Source organism: Thermobia domestica, chromosome 11, assembly GCF_964235325.1.
Source record: "Thermobia domestica chromosome 11, izTheDome1.hap1.1, whole genome shotgun sequence".
Taxonomy (NCBI): Eukaryota; Metazoa; Arthropoda; class Insecta; order Zygentoma; family Lepismatidae; genus Thermobia; species Thermobia domestica.
Genome location: NC_137464.1, coordinates 120,782,899 through 120,805,520, shown reverse-complemented (window position 1 = coordinate 120,805,520; position 22,622 = coordinate 120,782,899). Strand labels below are relative to the sequence as shown.

General features: G+C 38.4%; 1 protein-coding gene across 1 annotated transcript in view; it reads left to right on the top strand.

The window, feature by feature from the left end:
* The window catches only part of LOC145665254 (lutropin-choriogonadotropic hormone receptor-like), a 642,745-nt gene that overhangs the window by 480,889 nt on the left and 139,234 nt on the right, over window positions 1-22,622 (top strand). The window lies entirely within an intron of this gene.

Sequence of the window (22,622 nt, the reverse complement as noted above, 5' to 3'; positions counted from 1 at the left end):
ATACACTGCTCCACAAAACTTAAGCAACCCGAGAGAACGTGGTATAAGTGACGTGTGGGGCCCATTCAACACTGGTCGGTGGTATGCACATACACAGAGACATACAGGCAAGGCGATCACACACTCTATCGCATAAGCAGCACCGTTGCAAGCGCGGTGAACAACTTATGCCATGAGGCGTACACCACAGCCCAGTAGTGTCCGAGGCTCCAAACATAGAGTTAGTGGCTCTTCTGTGGAGTACACACCTTGCAATTGCTGGTAGACGACAATTGAGTGACTTTGACCGCGGACGAATAATTGGGCGGTTGGAATTCGGCCGATCGCAAGTGGAAGTGGCGCAGGAATTCAACGTGAACAAATGTGTTGTGTCGAGGCTGTGGAGTCGCTTCCAAAATGGAGGTGAAGTCAGTAGACGTCATGGAGGAGGCCGTCAGAAGAAGACGTCGGCCGTCGAAGACCGATTTCTCACAATTTCTGCCAAATGTAACCGTCAAGCTTCATGTTCTCAACTGGCCAATGAGTCGTTTCAGGCTACAGGACAACGCGTGAGTCGTGAAACTGTTCGTCGGTGGCTCAATAGAGCAGGACTGTACGCAAGAAGACCTGTGCTGTGTGTGCCATTGAAACTGGAGTACAAAGTGCGCGTTACACATGGTGTCAGGAACATGTTGCATAGGGGGAACACCAGTGGGCGCGAGTCATGTTCTCCGATGAGTCGAGATTCAGCCTGTCGTCAGATTTTGGTCGGACTTTAGTGTGGTGAGAGCCAGGAACACGCTATCATCCAAACTTCATTGCTGAACGGCCGTCCTATGGCGGTGGTTCCATTATGGTATGGGGTGGAATTATGCTGGATGGGAAAACGGACCTCCATATTGTGCAACATGGCACTTTGACAGCACAACGGTACCGGGATGAAATTCTCAATACACATGTGCGCAATTTCCGCGGAGCATTTGGCCCAGACTTCCTGTTCATGGATGACAATGCCCGCCCACACACTGCACATCTTGTGTCCGAGTATCTGGATAGCGAAGACATTACGCGTATTGCATGGCCTGCATATTCGCCGGACTTGAAGCCCATCGAGCATGTGTGGGATGCTCTTGGGCGGCGAATAGTGCAGCGCAGTCCAAAAGCACGCACTCTCCCTGACCTGCAAACAGCTCTCCTCGAGGAGTGGCGCCATCTGCGGCAAGACTTGATCAACATTCTGATTTGCAGCATTAAGGCCAGATATCGTGCCTTTATAGCTGTTCGTGGTGGTCACATGTTATATTGACTGCCTATGCCCTCGCACAATCCAGCTTCACCTGTTGAGGTATCGTTGTGCAAAACTTTTTGGTCACTCTGTACATCTTAACTGTATTGTTCGTCTTCACTTGTGTTGCATTGTGCATCTGGACCGTCTGTTTGTTCATTATACTTCGTGCAGTGATCGTGTCGTTTTATTTTCTGCTGCTTTCTTCGAATTACTTAAGTTTTGTGGAGCAGTGTATATCACCGGATCCAGGATTTTCTGACGGGGGGTGCACCAATAACTATCAGTACATTTGAATCAATTTTTTTTTTTTTTTTTTTTAAATGCCTTCAGGTATCTGTGATGTGTATGAGGAACTGACTTAAACTACTGTGCTTAACAGAACCGCGTTCTTTTAAGCCCGAAACGGAAACATGAAATGAAATTTTAGGAAAGTATTGCTATTTCCACTGCCAGTTTCTCACTTTAGATAGTGTATATTCAGAACAGAGGGAGGTGCACGTGTTCCGGTGCACCCCCCTAAATCCGGCCCTGTATACATACATACATACATACACATATATAATATAATATAAAATATTACAATGGAATTGCATATCTCAGAATCCTGTTTCGCTATTTTGTTTTGCAACCTGAAATGTGAAGGGAAGCGTTGTACTGGAAACTCTTCTTTGTATCAACTACCAATACAGCAACTGTTTACAGCACAGCTTCTTTGGTTTCTCAGACTGCATTTAAACTCTTAACTTTTCCTCTTACGGCTAAAGTTTAATTAGAGAAACTCAGAAGCAGATTGAATAAAAAGAGAACTTTTTGAAAAAGGACAAATTGTTTAATCTAGTTTTCTAAATAAATTTACACTTTCTTTAAATAATAAGACGAAAGAAAAGTTCAAATTAGTGTGTGTTTTTGTGGTCCTCTCTTCCGTTTCTTTCTGGCTGCTAATCAACAGGATACTCCTTTTTACTTCAGAACGAGTCAACCACAATGTTATTCGACACGGTTATTTATCGTTAATTAACTTCTGAAACCCTCTGCTTGAAACTTTAGTGTAAGCTCAATGTTCACTTAATCAAGAAAAAAATGTTTGACTAACTTAAAAAAAAAAGAAATGAAATCTTTCAGCTTAACGTCCCACCGTTATGCAGTATACACTAAAGAAGACGATGATAATAAGAAGTAATGAAATGATTAAATAAAGCAAGTGGAAGGAAACGAGAGAACTCCGAGGTGAAATTAAAAGCAATCTCGTAACCATTAAAGATTGTATTGCTTATATAGCTAGAACATAATACTTTCATCTTCCTATCCCAGTGTATCTACAAATATGGCCCATGGCATATAAAGTTCAGTGACTTCAGGCAGTACCTAGGTATATTTTCAGTTCCTATAGCTGATGGAAATGTTTCAATATAGATCTAAATTCTCGTCAAAACCATTAATGGAATGTATATTAGGGTGCAGCGTTTTGCACTTTTGTTGGAAATTCGATGACGGCTAGTGCGGAAAAGGTGCCATTAGTGGCACCTACCGTACTGATTTTTTTTTATTTCATTTTTTTGGACAACCCCTTACTCTGCCCCAAAGGACAAGTTTTTTTAAGTGCTTGGTTAGGCAACACGCACACCACCAATGACAGAAAAGCTACTTGTGGTCGTTTTTAGAGTTGCCTGATGGCTATAATATAATTGCTTTATTAAAAGAAATTTGTAGCAATGCCGGTAAATAATTTTAAAATGTTTATGAGTCAAAATACAGCCATATTAGCTCAGTTGTTGGAATTAATGTCCAGATTTTGTTTGAAATGCCACGTTAACGATGATTATAGGCATAGCCCTTGATATAACACGATTTTCTTTGTGCAAATCTTCTCTTATTATGCTCTGTACGCAAAATAACCCAGAACTCGCCACGGGGAGGTGGTTGCACATCGAGTTCCGCCCACCCACCCAGTAGGCATACGTTGACATTTGACGTTAGGTTTGGTCTCAAAGCGAGGCATTCTTGTTCTAGACTTCAGTTTGGCTCTAACGTAGGTATCTCTTGCGTTCTGGCCGCACTTTTTCGACGATGCCTCGGACACCAGCTTCACTGTGCGTTCCACAGCTTGGCTGTTGTTGTTAGAAATGTTGTTGTTAGAGTGCTGCTGATCCGTTATGTTTCGTGTGATTGGCGGCTCTGTTAAACATTTAGGCCAATTAATCATGTCGTAGTAATCTTCAGCTGTAAAGTTTAATTTCGGAACAATGAATTCACGTGGGCGACTGGATCTCGGAGTCTTCTGGCTGCGGCACTTTTTTATCCTTCTGCAGCCTAACGTTCGAATATGCGGATTTTCAACTGCTGTCATGGATATCAGCAAATTTCATGATGAGCGTAGAATCCGTTTGTTTGTAGAACAGAATGAACTATGTGTTGTAGATTTTCTGACAGAAAACGCGATAGGTTAACTATGCTAAACAGATGCATGGCACCCATTTCGCACGAAGGATTCCGCCGTATTGAAAACCAGACTGGAGCGTATACTTAACAATGTACTGGCAAAGTAGACACAAACTTGAACTAGGTTTATCAGTATTGTTGTAGTGGCGAAGCATCCTACAGGCCAATGTAAGCCATCGTGAATGTGATAATGGTCCTGGTTTTCTGTTTCCTAGATCGGTAGTACACATTTCTGTAGCAACATCCTTAGAAATTGCAAAGAGATAATTCTGGTCGCTGCTTAAACCATTTGTTTTTTCATTTCAGACATCCATTCAACGGGAATGGGTGTAAAGGAGACGAAGGGTGAACGTTCACAATACTTTAATTTCTTTCCAATGGGGATGAAAAATGCGTTGGGTCCGGTTGTCCCACCATCCAACTCGGCAACCAGGTGTCGGAATGGCAACTCATTGGTATGAAGAAGGCAAATGAGATGCTGCAGTTCCTTTCCTAGGGATCTTTGTATATTTCTTATCACGCCGTTATCCCATCCCGTGTTCTTGGCTTCATCACCGCTGCCGACTGCCTCAAGACTTGCACGTCGTACTGGTTCTTCTCTAAAAGCTCCAGTATAGAGTTGGCAATATCCTTGCCAGTGCCTGACTTAGATGTGGCATGACCCAAGTATTCTGAACCGGGCTCCGATAGAACTGTGATATGCTTTTCTGTAACCTCTCGTCTTCGTAGTTTGCCGTTAATTTTTTTCTTGCACAAGAGTTGCATCATTTTTAACGTCGAAGTAGATACTTGTAATCGCCCGGCCTAGGTGAGCCTTTTCTTTCTGGATCTTCTCACCCAGTTTATCTTTTCCTCTTCGTACCTTAGATCTGTCAACAACAAGATTTTTGTCCTCTGGCGTTATGAGTCTCGCGTACTGAAGTACGGCAGAAGCGATCAAAGCAATCTGTCTGTCTCAAGCTCCAGTTCTAAATGCTGTCTCCGGTGTATTTTGAAGACAGATGCGCTTTAGGCCATGTTTCCTTCTTGGTCGCGCCTCGAAGTCAGATCCCGACGTGCTTCCCGATTCAACAGCTTTGTTGGATTCCCTTGACGACGACAGTATCTTTGACCTGTACCTATGCCTAATCTCACTAGTTGATGGACTTGTTTCAATACTTGCAGCATCTTTCTTGGTTGTCTGCTCACTTTACGGGAAAACATCTTTGACAGAGATTTGCTTGTTCGGACGTCAATGTTACCAATGCTCATTTTCCGTGATGTTCTCTGGTCCAAAAGAAACTTAAATTCTTGTTTTGGAATCTTGCGTATCCTCTCACAGTTGCAATCTTCGGCGGTTTTACATTTGCAAGATGCAATATCAAAAAGATACTTTTCGCGTGTGCAAAAGACCTGCACGAAGTGTTGCTTCTTGTTCTTGTCGACTGAAATGTTTTTTCTTGGTGCGACACTTACTATAAAATGTTTTCAGCATGTCAAAAACTCTCTTTTCCGAAACCACAGGAATGCTTGCTTTACGCCCAATATGTACAACTCTTTGTCCAACTAGTTTACAAATGTTAGTCACTGGTAATTTAGTTACACTTTCGTCACCATTTAAACCACTTCGAAACCAATGATAATGTCGCATAACGTCGGCGTACGTGCGTAACTGTACTTCACTCATTTCACTTGAAGTGCCAAATAAGCCTCGTTTCACACTTTCACGCGTTGGTATGCTATGAGGCTTTTTCTTCATCTTGCTTTCCATTGCTTTTCAACTTCGAAACCAAAGTATACAAAATATCTCTGAATTGTATCGCACTAAGAAGACTGTAACTTTAGGTACAATGCACAAACTCTCTGTCCTAACAGAAATAGTAGCGAACTAAAACCGTTAAAGCTTAAGCTGCAATAAGCTCGCCCATCGGCCTTCCCAATGAAAACACATTTACGTTGTTGGATATATATTCACACAAAATATATCCAATTTTACAAATGTTTCTTAATTGTTCTTCCGTTGTTCAGTTTGTTTACATTGATATTTTATCTGATCTGTGCGACGAACGGGCATAACAGCTAGTACGAAATGGTAAAGTGTTTGTCATGGACCAAATTACAATGAATTCAATTATATAGATAATTATTTTCTTGTTGAATTATTGATACATTTCAGTGGAAAAAAGAATAAAATTTGAAAGTCCCTAATCAAGATAAAGTAGACCAACGTAAAGGAAAAAAGTATAAAATTTTCCATATAATCAGCGTATCGTACAAACTTAAAACTTCCATATAATTAAGCTTACAGTACAAATTTTATGTCTCTTTTTCTCACAATTTCATTTTCTTGTGCTCTGAACGCTAAACACAAGCTTTTGCAATTATTATAATAGAAAGCAGTGGATATATAATGCGCAGCACTGTATTTTTTTTTTTTTTTGTTTCACAACTAATATCGATCGTTTTCGATTAGTTTTTACAAATCAACCCACTACTAATTTCCTATATGTAGAAAGTCCCCCCTTCCATAAAAGAGATTTTTTTTTTTTTTAAAAATGCAAGTACATGCTCTGTTTGTTTTTAGCTCCATAAATTGTGGTCGAGTTTCGTGTCGAGCCGAGTTTGACAAATAGCTCCCTCTTTCATTGTTTTAACTTGTTTTAAAATCATGATCTGATTATACTGGAAAGCGAAAGCCATGAGAAATACTGTGTAAGCAGTACTGTGGAATACTTTTAGTGGTGCTCACAACAGGGTTACTTTGTATTGTGTATGCATGGCTTCCTTTACAGTGATAAGGCTCACCATCCACAGTTTCTGGAATTCGAAATAGGGCTGTTGAAATTCAGTTTTTTCGCGATTTTGGACAGCCCTAGCTCTGATACTATGCACTTTTCGCCATACGTCCATACGAACGTATCTCTTATCTCTTATTTTGATGTGAGGAATCAGTTTGTCGGTATAGTTTATTAATGTTATATATATATATATATATATATATATATAATATCGGAATTAGACGCAAATGTTCACACGGTGTCAATACTATTATGTGGCAAGGAGCTTCGTTAAGTCTCATCAGATCATGATAAAATTTACATGGATCCTGCGAGAAGGTATACTTTTTAAAACTAAAAAGAATAATTAAAATCGATACATCTTGTGTTAAGTTATGGGTGAACATTTTACACAATGAAGTCGGTACTGACACTGTTGGCTCTTGAAAAATTTCATGATCTAACTCAAAAAATTACAATTATATCCTCATGAAATGTATGTGAAATCACTACGGAAAGCATACTCTTTCAAATAAAACTGTATAATCAATATCGGAATACGTATGTTGAATTACGCGTGAATATACACACAATTATAGTACTAACTCTGTCAGCCATTGAGAAGTTTTATGGAATAGCTCCGAAGTTAGATAAATATTATATGAAACCTCACAGGAGAAAATACGTTTTCGAACAAAAATAGAATACTCAAAATCCCTACTTCTATGTCAAAGTTATGCGTGACCATACTCTTATTAAAGTCGATTAATTACGCTTTGTACACTAGATTTGTTGAAGCGCTTCTTGGTCTAGCTCCGAAAATTAGAATTACACCCTATTGAAATTCACATGGGATCATCCTGAAAGTATGATCTTTCAAACAAAATAGAATAATCAGAATTTGTGAAACTATGTTGAAGTTATGTGTAAACATTCAAAAAACATATCCATATATATATAGGGGCGGATCCAGGATATGATCAAGGGAGAGGCTAAACCATATTTTGCCGTTTTATCCAGTGTACAGCAGGATTGAAGTCCATTTTATCCATTGTATATCCGAGCGTCAAGGGGGAAGCTATAGCCCCCCTTGGATATATATATATATCGTCTCAAATTAATAACTTTCTCGTTTTTTTTTTCTAGTCGATTAATACGAGCACAGCCACTGCCTCAAAACTCGGCGATCATGATTAAGCTATTAGTTCAGGTTTCATATGATCCCGCTATTGAAAGGGACGCTAAACTTAATACAACACAAATCCACTTCAAATGTACTACTCTAGATTTCAGACCAGTATAAAATTTTCCACTTGACGAGAAATTCCTACACGCTTGGCAACACTAACTGCAGAAAGCCTCACAGGTGAACCGTGACACTTCTCTAATGCAAGAACGTTCCTATAAGTCGATAAATGTAAATAGATAGCCCAAAAACGTCTTCATTACATACTTTTAATACTTTACTATGTAAAACGCTTTTATGAATTTATTATACGCTTAATATATTTTATAATTGTCCAACGGTGTTTCTAGCCTGAGGTATTAAATTGGTGAAGAAAAGAAGAAATGTCTTACATCTGCCTCGTTTAGATACCCAAACCTTCAGTGCTTGTGCTCTAACCTGTGAAACTGCCACTACCTCTATATAGGAGGATTCACACACCTTCACTGCGCCTCACCTAATGGCCATCTAGCACAAGGTAGTTAAGGTTTTCTTTGCGCTGTTCTTTTTTTTCTTTTTTTCTGGCATAATTCACCACTCTGTATTTATACCCATAACGATTAAATCCATACAAAATGAATCTCGACCCAACAATTCAACTCCTCTCTGAAGAAACGCTTTCTAAAGTGGTAAGAGTGAAATTCTTGATGAAAGAAATGAATATGTCATAAATGTAAGTATGTATATCAAAACTGAGAAAGCGCGTTAAGACGTTTTACTACTTTTGATCTATATTTAAAATAAATAAGTTTATTCCAATCGCTTAACTCCAGTGCTCTTAATGTTAATTTTTCTTTCATATTCAGTTTTTTTTAAATCATATAATATAATGTCCATTTTCTGTTTAAATTTTACAGCAGAGACATATTCTTTGTATGGGCATTCCAGTGACACCTAAACATTCTATATTATACTGACATGCCATCTTCGTTTACGTACACCATACCTAATTATTTCTTCTAGGCATATGCATTTTAAACGACAAAATGGTTGCTTCGATGTCGAACTCACCTTTCAATTACATTTTGCTCTGTAATTTCTTCTCGTAATCTCATTCTTATTATTTGGCAAACATATGTTTCATATTTCTTGGTCATTCGGACCCAAGCTTCTTCAAAACCTCTACAATATTTCTCAATTCATTTGGTTAGAAGACTTTCCATATCAATAAATATACACACTCTTCTGTTTTCTTTTGACAAGCCTTATATCGATTATTCTGAGTAAACTAATTATACCTTTTGTGCCGATATTCCTACTGAACCCAAACTTTCCCGATTCAACTTTCTCATTTGGTTGGTTGATTTAATTGTAGTTTAAGCTTCTCTTTGATCATCCAGGCAATATAAAATGTGGATTTATAGTTTAAAGTGGGTTCTAGTTGACATGAGTTCCCATTTGGATTCAAATTCAAGTTTCAGCGTCTGTGGCAACCCTCTCATTTTACAATTTTCTGCTGAATATTCGAAGCGTAATTTTCGTATCGTTTGGTATTAGATTATTATTATTATTATTATTATTATTATTATTATTATTATTATTATTATTAGTAGTAGTAGTAGTAGTAGTAGTAGTAGTAGTAGTAGTATTCACATCTATCTTGAATTCACGTCAAGATTTTTCAATAGGAACATGGTCATGCGGCATATCACTTTAGTCTAGAATTTAAAGACAAACACAATGGTGAAATCGGTTTGTTGATATCTTAATCTTTTCAAAAACTTACAGGCATTTCAAATTGCTAATTTTATCTGTCACGCATGGCGGAGCACGTGCTCTACGTGGCCCCCATTCCGAGTTATGCACAAGGTAAGTCGTTCAACCCAATTGTCCATGACCCTCAAAAGAGTTTCTGGTGAAATATCGGCACAGGCTGCAAATATGCGTTCTTCCAGGTGTTCAAGATCCCGGATCTTTTCGGCGTATACCTTTGCTTTCAGATGACCCCACAGATAAAAATCCAAGAGCGCAGAAGTAGTATTGGCCCCACTTTGCCTAACTTTTTGGCCCCTGGGTCCCTGCCTCAGGACCCATGGTCCCTGGCCGGGGTCAATGACCTAGGGGTACCTAGGACCACCCCCTAAATTTTGGCAGGGGTACATAGGACCCCCCCCAGGACCCATGGTCCCTGGCCCGTGTCAATGACCTAGGGGTACTTAGGACCACCCCTCTAGATTTTGGCAGGGGTACATAGGACCACCCCTTAAATTTTGGAAATTGTCAAATCTAAAAATTGGGTGTGGTAGCCTAGGACCACAGTATGTACCTCTATCAGTATTGGGTGTCTATGTCGTTCCCTTTTATGAGTAAAAAATTGCCAAAAATTCAAATTTCGGGGGTTTTTGACCTAATTTATCCCCTTTGATGAGGTATTATTATCCTATATGGTTATATGGGCATATACAGGGATTCATTACCTTTCATAAGACATGGGTATATTGGTGCACCCCTTGAAATTTTTGGGAGGTGTACCTTGGCCCACCCCTTCAATTTTTGGAAATTGCCCAATTTAAACATTTTGGTACAATAGTATAGAACCCTAGTATGTATTACTGTAAATTTGGGTGGTCCACTTCGTTCCCTTTTTAGGGGTACAAAATTGCCAAAATTTTAGTACAACCACATGTTTGGGTTTTTGGCTCATTTTATTCCCTTGGATGAGGTCCTATTACCTTATATAGTTATATGGGTGTATACAGGTGTTTATTTTCTATTGTAAGACATAGGTACATTTGTGCACGCCTTTAAAAATTTGGCAGGAGTGCCTTGGCCCACCCCTTAAATTTTGGAAATTGACCAATTTAAACATTTGGTATAATAGTATAAAACCCTAATATAGATCACTATAAATTTCGGTGGTCCACTTCGTTCCCTTTTAGGGGTACAAAATTGTCAAAATTTTAGTACAACCACATGTTTGGGTTTTTGGCTCATTTTATTCCCTTGGATGAGGTCCTATTACCTTATATAGTTATATGGGTGTATACAGGTGTTTATTTTCTATTGTAAGACATAGGTACATTTGTGCACCCCGGCAGGAGTGCCTTGGCCCACCCCTTAAATTTTGGAAATTGCCCAATTTAAACATTTGATATAATAGTATAAAACCCTAATATATATTACTACAAAATTTCGGTGGTCTATCTCGTTTCCTTCCAGGGGTACAAAATTGCCAAAATATAAACGTAAGCAATACGTTGTATCACGTGTTTGGGTTTTGACCTAATTCATTTCCTTGGATGAGATCCTATTACCTTATATGGTTATATGGCCATGTATAGGAGTCCATTCCCTATTATGAAACATGAGTACATATGTGCAACCCCGGGAATGGTACCTTGGCCCGCCCCTTAAGTTTTAGAAATTGCCAAATTTAAACATTTGGTATCATAGTACTGGACCCTAATATATATATATTACTACAAAATTTGGGTGGTCCACCTCGTTCCCTTTTAGGGGGCATTTTGTTCCGCTTTAGGAGTGAACCTTGCAATCGTCCCGAGTTTGATTCTTGGAAATGTTGAGTTTAACGTCCCCGCGAAAACGGTGAGAAATGATAGGACGAAACATGAACTTACTTGACTGAGGATTGAAGCAGTGACCTCATACACTAGAGACAATCGCTGAGCCATCGTACACGTGTGTTGATTACTATGCAATGGTCCCGAGTTTGATTCTTGGTGTTAGTTTCAGGAAATGTTATCGTCCCACTTGAAACGATGATGAGAAATGAGAAAACATCATAAACTTATTTGCTTGCGGATTGAAGCAGAGACCTCACACATCAGAAATAAGAGCTGAGTCACCATGGCCCATTGAGAAGTTCAGTTTGTTGATTACTATGTCATGGTCCCGAGTTCGATTTTTGTGTTAGTTTAAGAAATGTTGAGTTTAACGTCCCCTTGAAACGATGATGAAAAAATGATAGGAGGAAACATGAACTTACTTCGTTGTGGATTGAAGCGCTGAGCCGCCGTACTCCATTCAGTGCGAACAGTTTCGCGTATGAAAAGAAGACGAGCAGATTATGTTACATTACACATTTCAGTGCGAGCAGTTTATACTAGGTTTATGTTTCATATAGAAAGATAGAAGATCTGCGTTGTCATCTTTTTTACTTCGTGTGCAACTTTGACCTTGAAGAAAACCTTGTTGACTCAGTGCAAAGCATTGACGTATACACATAATCTTATTGTTTAGTTGGCTGTATTTAGAGATGAATCAGACATGTAAGGTTGCTGGTTCGAATCTAGTTGTGTTCGCTGTAACTCAGTGCCTGAGCGATACTTACCGAAATTTTTCCAGTGTTGCCAACACTATCAGAATGAATCGATTCATTTAGTCGGAGCAGTTTCGTGACGAAAACTGATTTTTGTTTTGCACACAAAAATTTTTCTGAAGCAGAATTTTGTTTGTACATAAAAATTTTTCTGAAACAGAATTTTGTTTGTACATAAAAATTTTTCTGAAACAGTTTTTGTTTTGTACACACAAAAAATTTCTGAAACAGAATTTTGTTTTCGTACACAAAAATTTTTTCTGAAAACATTTTTTTTTTCGTACACAAAAATTTTCTGAATCAGTTTTTTTTTTCGTACACTAAAATTTTTCTGAAACAAAAATTTAGTTTGATTTTTTTTCGTAAAACATTGATTTATTTTACCGGTAAACTGATTCAGAAAAAGAAATTGAAATCGCAGTACAGGAAAAAGAATTTGATTTTAGGATGTGAAATAAAAACACAGAATCATGTTTTTGTACATTTATTTTTAGCATGTGAAAATGAATACAGAATTTCTTTTTTCTTCAAAGGAAGACGTGTCCGTGATGGGTACAAATTCTGTAAAGAGAAAATAAAACATATGAATATACATGGTAATATTTATTTTGTTTCCTGTGAAAGAAGAAAAACAGATTATTAACATCGAACTAACTGATCAAGAGAGAGTGAGGTGAGAAAAGAAACGCAAATGTGACGTACCTGAATTCCTTTTTTTTCTCCACGGGTTTCTGCAAGGTGATGTCATCTGAGTTTTGTTTTCCGCTCGTGCATCGTTGAAGCATGTCCCGTGTTGCGTTGATTCTTTGCCCCGTCTTTGGGAGGTGATGTTGGTGGGATTAGGGAAAAATATGGCTGTTATTCTGTTCTGGCTTTTTTATACCCATAGGGCAATGTCTCGTATGTGTCTGGTATTAATCGGCGTTTTTTATAGTTGAAACTGTACTTCTTTTCTTCAGGTTTTGTGACAAGATGATGATCGTGGGTTCTGTAAATTTTGTGCGGCGTGCTAATGGAGATTTTTTCACTCGATTGATTTATGATCATTTGCTCCAGACTGTTAAAATTTAGCTTTTGACTTGCAGTATAATTGAGTGTGAATCCACGAATTTTGCATACATAACTGGTTGATTTCGTGTCGGGGTTGTAGATTTCCAAGGCGTACTGTTTTGGGCCACCAGACACGAATTTTTTAATGTATGCTTTTGGTCCAATTGATTCCAGTTCATTTGACATTGAACCAAGAAATACTTCTGGTTCTATTGTGGGCTGTGATGGTCGCTGCGTGAATATTACGGAATCTGTATCGAAATATAGTACTCTTTCTTGCAGCAGTTCTAAATATTTGTAGAGTTCCAGACGAGCTTGACACGTTGTAAATGCTCCAAGGACAACATTAGCATTGTGATTTTGTACTGGAACATCATCTTCATACTGCCAATAAAGGTATAACATCGAATCGTTAACAGGTAAAATTTGGTTGACTTTTATATCTGGAGCAGTTAATTTCTGATACAGTTCTTTGGGGTCGTTAATGATGGTCGTTTGGCTGAAATTGTCTCTTATAGCGAGTCGTCCCCAGAAGGCATTCAAACAGAGTTTTGCAAGACTACGACGTGCTGAATTTGTCATTATATTTGCTGCATCTAAAGTTATGCCTTCCCGTTGTTGTACCACTTGAATATACTGCTGCTTTTCTTCTTCGGTGACGCAATTGGCAGGCCATCCAGAAGCTTCCAGCTTAGATTTCAAAAATGTGTTAATGTATTCGCTGAATAATCCGCCAGTCTTGGTTTCTGGATCATATACGGTGATGTCGTAATCCCAAATTTCGTAAATTTCAATGACTTGATACCCAAGTTCAATGGCTTTTTGAATTTCATAGGACACCCATGTTCCTGTTAGGCTTCGTTCACTGTCCGAATGTGTACATTCAGAATCTTGATTTAATGCTGTGGCACAGGCAGCACAAAGTGGAAACAACAACTTCTTATTTGAACGAAATGGCAGCACTGGATGAAACACATTTCTGCTAGGCAAGATCTTCAACTTGACCAATCCGTTGACAGTTTGAATGTCGGGCATTTCTGGATCTCCCTGTAGATATATTCGTGGATGCCCTATTGGATACCGTCCACATTTATTCACATAAGGATACAGGGAGACGATATCCAATAGGGCATCCACGAATATATCTACAGGGAGATCCAGAAATGCCCGACATTCAAACTGTCAACGGATTGGTCAAGTTAAAGATCTTGCCTAGCAGAAATGTGTTTCATCCAGTGCTGCCATTTCGTTCAAATAAGAAGTTGTTGTTTCCACTTTGTGCTGCCTGTGCCACAGCATTAAATCAAGATTCTGAATGTACACATTCGGACAGTGAACGAAGCCTAACAGGAACATGGGTGTCCTATGAAATTCAAAAAGCCATTGAACTTGGGTATCAAGTCATTGAAATTTACGAAATTTGGGATTACGACATCACCGTATATGATCCAGAAACCAAGACTGGCGGATTATTCAGCGAATACATTAACACATTTTTGAAATCTAAGCTGGAAGCTTCTGGATGGCCTGCCAATTGCGTCACCGAAGAAGAAAAGCAGCAGTATATTCAAGTGGTACAACAACGGGAAGGCATAACTTTAGATGCAGCAAATATAATGACAAATTCAGCACGTCGTAGTCTTGCAAAACTCTGTTTGAATGCCTTCTGGGGACGACTCGCTATAAGAGACAATTTCAGCCAAACGACCATCATTAACGACCCCAAAGAACTGTATCAGAAATTAACTGCTCCAGATATAAAAGTCAACCAAATTTTACCTGTTAACGATTCGATGTTATACCTTTATTGGCAGTATGAAGATGATGTTCCAGTACAAAATCACAATGCTAATGTTGTCCTTGGAGCATTTACAACGTGTCAAGCTCGTCTGGAACTCTACAAATATTTAGAACTGCTGCAAGAAAGAGTACTATATTTCGATACAGATTCCGTAATATTCACGCAGCGACCATCACAGCCCACAATAGAACCAGAAGTATTTCTTGGTTCAATGTCAAATGAACTGGAATCAATTGGACCAAAAGCATACATTAAAAAATTCGTGTCTGGTGGCCCAAAACAGTACGCCTTGGAAATCTACAACCCCGACACGAAATCAACCAGTTATGTATGCAAAATTCGTGGATTCACACTCAATTATACTGCAAGTCAAAAGCTAAATTTTAACAGTCTGGAGCAAATGATCATAAATCAATCGAGTGAGAAAATCTCCATTAGCACGCCGCACAAAATTTACAGAACCCACGATCATCATCTTGTCACAAAACCTGAAGAAAAGAAGTACAGTTTCAACTATAAAAAACACCGATTAATACCAGACACATACGAGACATTGCCCTATGGGTATAAAAAAGCCAGAACAGAATAACAGCCATATTTTTCCCTAATCCCACCAACATCACCTCCCAAAGACGGGGCAAAGAATCAACGCAACACGGGACATGCTTCAACGATGCACGAGCGGAAAACAAAACTCAGATGACATCACCTTGCAGAAACCCGTGGAGAAAAAAAAGGAATTCAGGTACGTCACATTTGCGTTTCTTTTCTCACCTCACTCTCTCTTGATCAGTTAGTTCGATGTTAATAATCTGTTTTTCTTCTTTCACAGGAAACAAAATAAATATTACCATGTATATTCATATGTTTTATTTTCTCTTTACAGAATTTGTACCCATCACGGACACGTCTTCCTTTGAAGAAAAAAGAAATTCTGTATTCATTTTCACATGCTAAAAATAAATGTACAAAAACATGATTCTGTGTTTTTATTTCACATCCTAAAATCAAATTCTTTTTCCTGTACTGCGATTTCAATTTCTTTTTCTGAATCAGTTTACCGGTAAAATAAATCAATGTTTTACGAAAAAAAATCAAACTAAATTTTTGTTTCAGAAAATTTTTAGTGTACGAAAAAAAAACTGATTCAGAAAATTTTTGTGTACGAAAAAAAAATGTTTTCAGAAAAAATTTTTGTGTACGAAAACAAAATTCTGTTTCAGAAATTTTTTGTGTGTACAAAACAAAAACTGTTTCAGAAAAATTTTTATGTACAAACAAAATTCTGTTTCAGAAAAATTTTTATGTACAAACAAAATTCTGCTTCAGAAAAATTTTTGTGTGCAAAACAAAAATCAGTTTTCGTCACGAAACTGCTCCGACTAAATGAATCGATTCATTCTGATAGTGTTGGCAACACTGGAAAAATTTCGGTAAGTATCGCTCAGGCACTGAGTTACAGCGAACACAACTAGATTCGAACCAGCAACCTTACATGTCTGATTCATCTCTAAATACAGCCAACTAAACAATAAGATTATGTGTATACGTCAATGCTTTGCACTGAGTCAACAAGGTTTTCTTCAAGGTCAAAGTTGCACACGAAGTAAAAAAGATGACAACGCAGATCTTCTATCTTTCTATATGAAACATAAACCTAGTATAAACTGCTCGCACTGAAATGTGTAATGTAACATAATCTGCTCGTCTTCTTTTCATACGCGAAACTGTTCGCACTGAATGGAGTACGGCGGCTCAGCGCTTCAATCCACAACGAAGTAAGTTCATGTTTCCTCCTATCATTTTTTCATCATCGTTTCAAGGGGACGTTAAACTCAACATTTCTTAAACTAACACAAAAATCGAACTCGGGACCATGACATAGTAATCAACAAACTGAACTTCTCAATGGGCCATGGTGACTCAGCTCTTATTTCTGATGTGTGAGGTCTCTGCTTCAATCCGCAAGCAAATAAGTTTATGATGTTTTCTCATTTCTCATCATCGTTTCAAGTGGGACGATAACATTTCCTGAAACTAACACCAAGAATCAAACTCGGGACCATTGCATAGTAATCAACACACGTGTACGATGGCTCAGCGATTGTCTCTAGTGTATGAGGTCACTGCTTCAATCCTCAGTCAAGTAAGTTCATGTTTCGTCCTATCATTTCTCACCGTTTTCGCGGGGACGTTAAACTCAACATTTCCAAGAATCAAACTCGGGACGATTGCAAGGTTCACTCCTAAAGCGGAACAAAATGCCCCCTAAAAGGGAACGAGGTGGACCACCCAAATTTTGTAGTAATATATATATATTAGGGTCCAGTACTATGATACCAAATGTTTAAATTTGGCAATTTCTAAAACTTAAGGGGCGGGCCAAGGTACCATTCCCGGGGTTGCACATATGTACTCATGTTTCATAATAGGGAATGGACTCCTATACATGGCCATATAACCATATAAGGTAATAGGATCTCATCCAAGGAAATGAATTAGGTCAAAACCCAAACACGTGATACAACGTATTGCTTACGTTTATATTTTGGCAATTTTGTACCCCTGGAAGGAAACGAGATAGACCACCGAAATTTTGTAGTAATATATATTAGGGTTTTATACTATTATATCAAATGTTTAAATTGGGCAATTTCCAAAATTTAAGGGGTGGGCCAAGGCACTCCTGCCGGGGTGCACAAATGTACCTATGTCTTACAATAGAAAATAAACACCTGTATACACCCATATAACTATATAAGGTAATAGGACCTCATCCAAGGGAATAAAATGAGCCAAAAACCCAAACATGTGGTTGTACTAAAATTTTGACAATTTTGTACCCCTAAAAGGGAACGAAGTGGACCACCGAAATTTATAGTGATCTATATTAGGGTTTTATACTATTATACCAAATGTTTAAATTGGTCAATTTCCAAAATTTAAGGGGTGGGCCAAGGCACTCCTGCCAAATTTTTAAAGGGGTGCACAAATGTACCTATGTCTTACAATAGAAAATAAACACCTGTATACACCCATATAACTATATAAGGTAATAGGACCTCATCCAAGGGAATAAAATGAGCCAAAAACCCAAACATGTGGTTGTACTAAAATTTTGGCAATTTTGTACCCCTAAAAAGGGAACGAAGTGGACCACCCAAATTTACAGTAATACATACTAGGGTTCTATACTATTGTACCAAAATGTTTAAATTGGGCAATTTCCAAAAATTGAAGGGGTGGGCCAAGGTACACCTCCCAAAAATTTCAAGGGGTGCACCAATATACCCATGTCTTATGAAAGGTAATGAATCCCTGTATATGCCCATATAACCATATAGGATAATAATACCTCATCAAAGGGGATAAATTAGGTCAAAAACCCCCGAAATTTGAATTTTTGGCAATTTTTTACTCATAAAAGGGAACGACATAGACACCCAATACTGATAGAGGTACATACTGTGGTCCTAGGCTACCACACCCAATTTTTAGATTTGGCAATTTCCAAAATTTAAGGGGTGGTCCTATGTACCCCTGCCAAAATCTAGAGGGGTGGTCCTAAGTACCCCTAGGTCATTGACACGGGCCAGGGACCATGGGTCCTGGGGGGGTCCTATGTACCCCTGCCAAAATTTAGGGGGTGGTCCTAGGTACCCCTAGGTCATTGACCCCGGCCAGGGACCATGGGTCCTGAGGCAGGGACCCAGGGGCCAAAAAGTTAGGCAAAGTGGGGCCAATACTACTGCAGATCTGGTGATCGTGCAGGCCATTCAATGATACCAGAGCGCCCAATCAAAGGTCCAGGAAATTGTTCATCCAGATAGGTACGGACCGGTAATCCATAATGCGGAGGGACACCATCCTGCTGGAAAAAGAGTGGAAATGTGCCGTCCCCGGACAATATGGAAGAGAGAATGATATCCCGCAGCATATCCAAATACCGTTCAGCACTGAGGGTACCAGTAATGATGAATGGACCAATTAATTTGGTGTCCCATAGACCACACCACACCATTAATTTGCCTGTACTTACCATTTTGCAGGGGTCAACCCACTGAGGATTTGTCGGGGGTCATTAGCGGCAGTTTTGCTTATTCACTTCCCCAGTGACATAAAAATTGCCCTCATCGGGAAATAAAATTTGTGTGCGGAATGCGTAATCCGTTTGCAACTGTGCAAGGGCCCAGTCGCAAAATTCCACACGACGATCAGGGTCACCTCAGATAAATGATGTTGAAGTTGCAATTTGTAGGGATGCCACTTGCTTTTCTGTAAGATACGTCTGATAAATGTACGACTGACACCACATTCCATGGACAGACGACGGGTACTGCGGTGTGGTGATGTAGCAAATGATGCCAGTACTGCTACTGATGTTGCTTCATCTGTTTCGATCGTGGGTCTTCCACGCCTGGGTTTATCTGCTATGGAACCAGTATCCATGAACTTCTGGAAGAGTTGGGAGGCACTAACGTGGAACACAGGATGTCGATCTGGGTGCCCGGCATTGAATTCAGCTGCTACTTGCACTCCTTCCTCCCCATGCCCTGATCAACTCCTGCCTCTCTGCTGTCGTTAGCGGCATAATTATTCACCTATAACAACAGAAACAGTACGGTAAAATTAGCAGTTTGAAATGCCTGTAACTTTAGAAAACATTAAGATATTAACAAACCGATTTCACAATTGTGTTTGTCTTTAAATTCTAAACTAAAATGATGTGCCGCATGACCATGTTCCCATTTAAAAATCTGGATGTGAATTCAAGATGGCGGCTTTCAAAATGGCCGCAATCTTAGTCACCATCACAATCCGACTTTCCCTTCGGCCTACTATGTCACTACATGGTTGTTGTTCACTATTTTTCACGAACATGGATTTTACAATGGGTGGTAAGGGACTTATGGCCCACCCTGTACAATCCCATTTGCACATTATTAATTACTCTGTAGGAACAATTCTGTATTCCCGTTTCTCCCCAATCATTATTAAACCCAGTGTGAGTCCATATCCTAGTGACATTCAACTTCTTCTTGAATATCGCTTTGCCAATTTATCTTAAGTATCGTTCTCGCTTACTGTGTTTCCTTTTTCATGTACTTACACTGATATAAGTATCCAATATATATTATTTCCATCTTCCGTAAGCTTCGTTCCGCTACATCCAACATAATAAAATTACTAGTTTACATTTCTACTTTTCTTATGTAAAATGAATTATGTGTGTATGTTCTACGTGCAATGATAGTTCTTAAAAGTATACGAGTAGCAATAATAACAGATTTGAGTTAAATATACACGAAGCAATAGATGGATGAGTGGCATGGAAGTTTTATCCGTGCAATCATGGTTCAGTAAAGCTTTCCAAAGCTTCCATTCATTCGGAGGATTAAATGGTTCGCCAAGGCAAAAGATTCCCAGCGGGATGTTTGGTGCTTATTCCACAAAAGTTGAATTGAAATGTGAATATCAGTGAAAAAAATATTTCCTGTGCAGAAATATTTCCATCGGATTGACATTTAACCAAATAGAATCATTAGAATATCATACATATTGCGGTTGGAAAATTTAATCAGTATTTTTTTTTTTAAAAAAGATACATAACCTCCATTCAATTAAAATAAATTAAGAAATATGTATATATACTACGAATATCACATGAACGAATTGGCAACTATATCTGAATAAAATTGGAAATAAAGAACATAAATTTCACACAGAATCGTATATAAAATAGTACAGATGCATTCACTTGCACTTCTATACTAGTTCAAATTCCCCTAAGAAATCCCTTGTGTGTCTGCCGAAAGAAAACAGCAAATTTGAGTAAATGATATCATCAAGTAAGTATTCCATTTTGAAGGCGATTGTACTCATATAATTATATAACTCGATATATGATTACTAATTCTATACCTAGAACCGTACTCTAAAATTAACCAATGGTTAGCAGTTTTTCTTTTTTTTTACTTAATTTGATTTTATTCTGTTCTCTTATTGTTGTTCTTAGTTTTCCTGTAATACCCTGATAAAAGTTATAATCGTAAGTACAACACACAGCAACTAATTTACAAAATAAATGCCAGTCACTAATGAGGTTACATGATGCATAGCAGCCGAGGTCTGTGTTGTCCCCAATGGAACCCCAAACCATAAGACTCGACATATAGCAGTTTGCTATCACCGCGATACCGTCTAACGTGTATGCGACAACAACACCAGCTGTATATAACTAAAGGACAAGACAACCGAACTGAGGTTCAGTATTGTGAGCAATGCAACGAAAGCTTCATAGTACATACACAGTATTCACTCGAACGCGTGTAAGACAAAGGCTACTCTAACGTTGTGACTCACGTGTAACAATGAGACACACAGTCAATGCACTCAGGCCTTTCTCTCATCCTCTCCTGCCTCCCTGCGCCACAACTTGGCTGACTTTTCACTTGTCAATGTGCGGACAGCCTAACTATAGGACAAGTTGAAGCTATCACTGCACAAATCGTTCAAAAATATAATTGTCTGCCATTCAGCACGTCAACATCACTCTGCCGCTTACTCACCATCGTAGCTTTGATTCGTTTGTTGCTCTAGAACAGTGGTCGTCAAACTTATGAAGCTTCTGAACTGTCGTATAGTTTTTAAATCCTACTGTGAGCTACCAACCAAAAGAAATGCCAACTTAGAAAAAAAATCTTACATTTATTGCCAATAAACGTTTATTACGCGGGAACCGAAAATGCTCCATCTTACACGGATACCAAAAATGTCTAACTCAAATCTACTAGTAGCTCGTTATCGACGGTTTGGCGATCACTGCTCTAGGACAATGGTAGTTGAAAAACTAATGTGTACTGAAAGCCTGTCTTGCAGCAGATGCCTTCATATCTCGAAACAGCCCGCCTGCGACTATTTGAGTTTCTGGTGAACAACATGGTGTCTGAGACTTTCTGTGGATTCGGCTGTTTTCTTTTATCACGTTCATTTGACAATTTCTTCCATCATAATTTGCATATATTTTCATAATCCTTTAGTCTACAGGAAATGAAAACAGAACATTAAGCAGAAGATTTCATTGCATTCACTTGCTCATACCTTAAATATCACGATAAACAGAACTTCGTTATTGCTAACAATTTATTCACTACTATAATCTAATTATTGAAACATACAATAAAATCTTAGATAACTACTGCTTAGCGTTGATTTTCCACAAACGTAGCTAATGGCATCGTTAAATCCAAATACATGTCCATCAGGAAATGTGTTTGTATCGTGGAGAGAAAATAAGCGGAAATTGCCCTCCTCTTGCTGACGGAAGATAACCACTTAGTACAACTTCTCCCTTTGCATATAAATAGGCTATTTATCCTTTAATTTTGTTGGATTATTTGGTCGCTTCGTAATTCACAGGAAGCTCTTAACTTGTCTAAATTTCCTATACATTCCACACAAGCTCATATGTATAGAGTACGAATTTCGTTTTCGTTAATTCATAGCATCAAATAGTGTTCAGCCTAAAATCATACAAGCTCATTATCGGAGTTCTTCTGAATAAACAACAAAGTAGTATTAGGATATAAAATTACTGCAATGAAAATAAAACACTATATACATCAGATTCATATGCATATTTATCACGTGCACAGCAGTCACTCGTACAAATTCCCCTTTCCCGCCACACATACGCTAACAACAATGAAATGTCGATATTACTCAAAGTGATTAAAACAAATATCTGTACTTGTTATTCATTCTAGTACTGGTAAATAATTGCCAACACTTAATATGCACGAGAT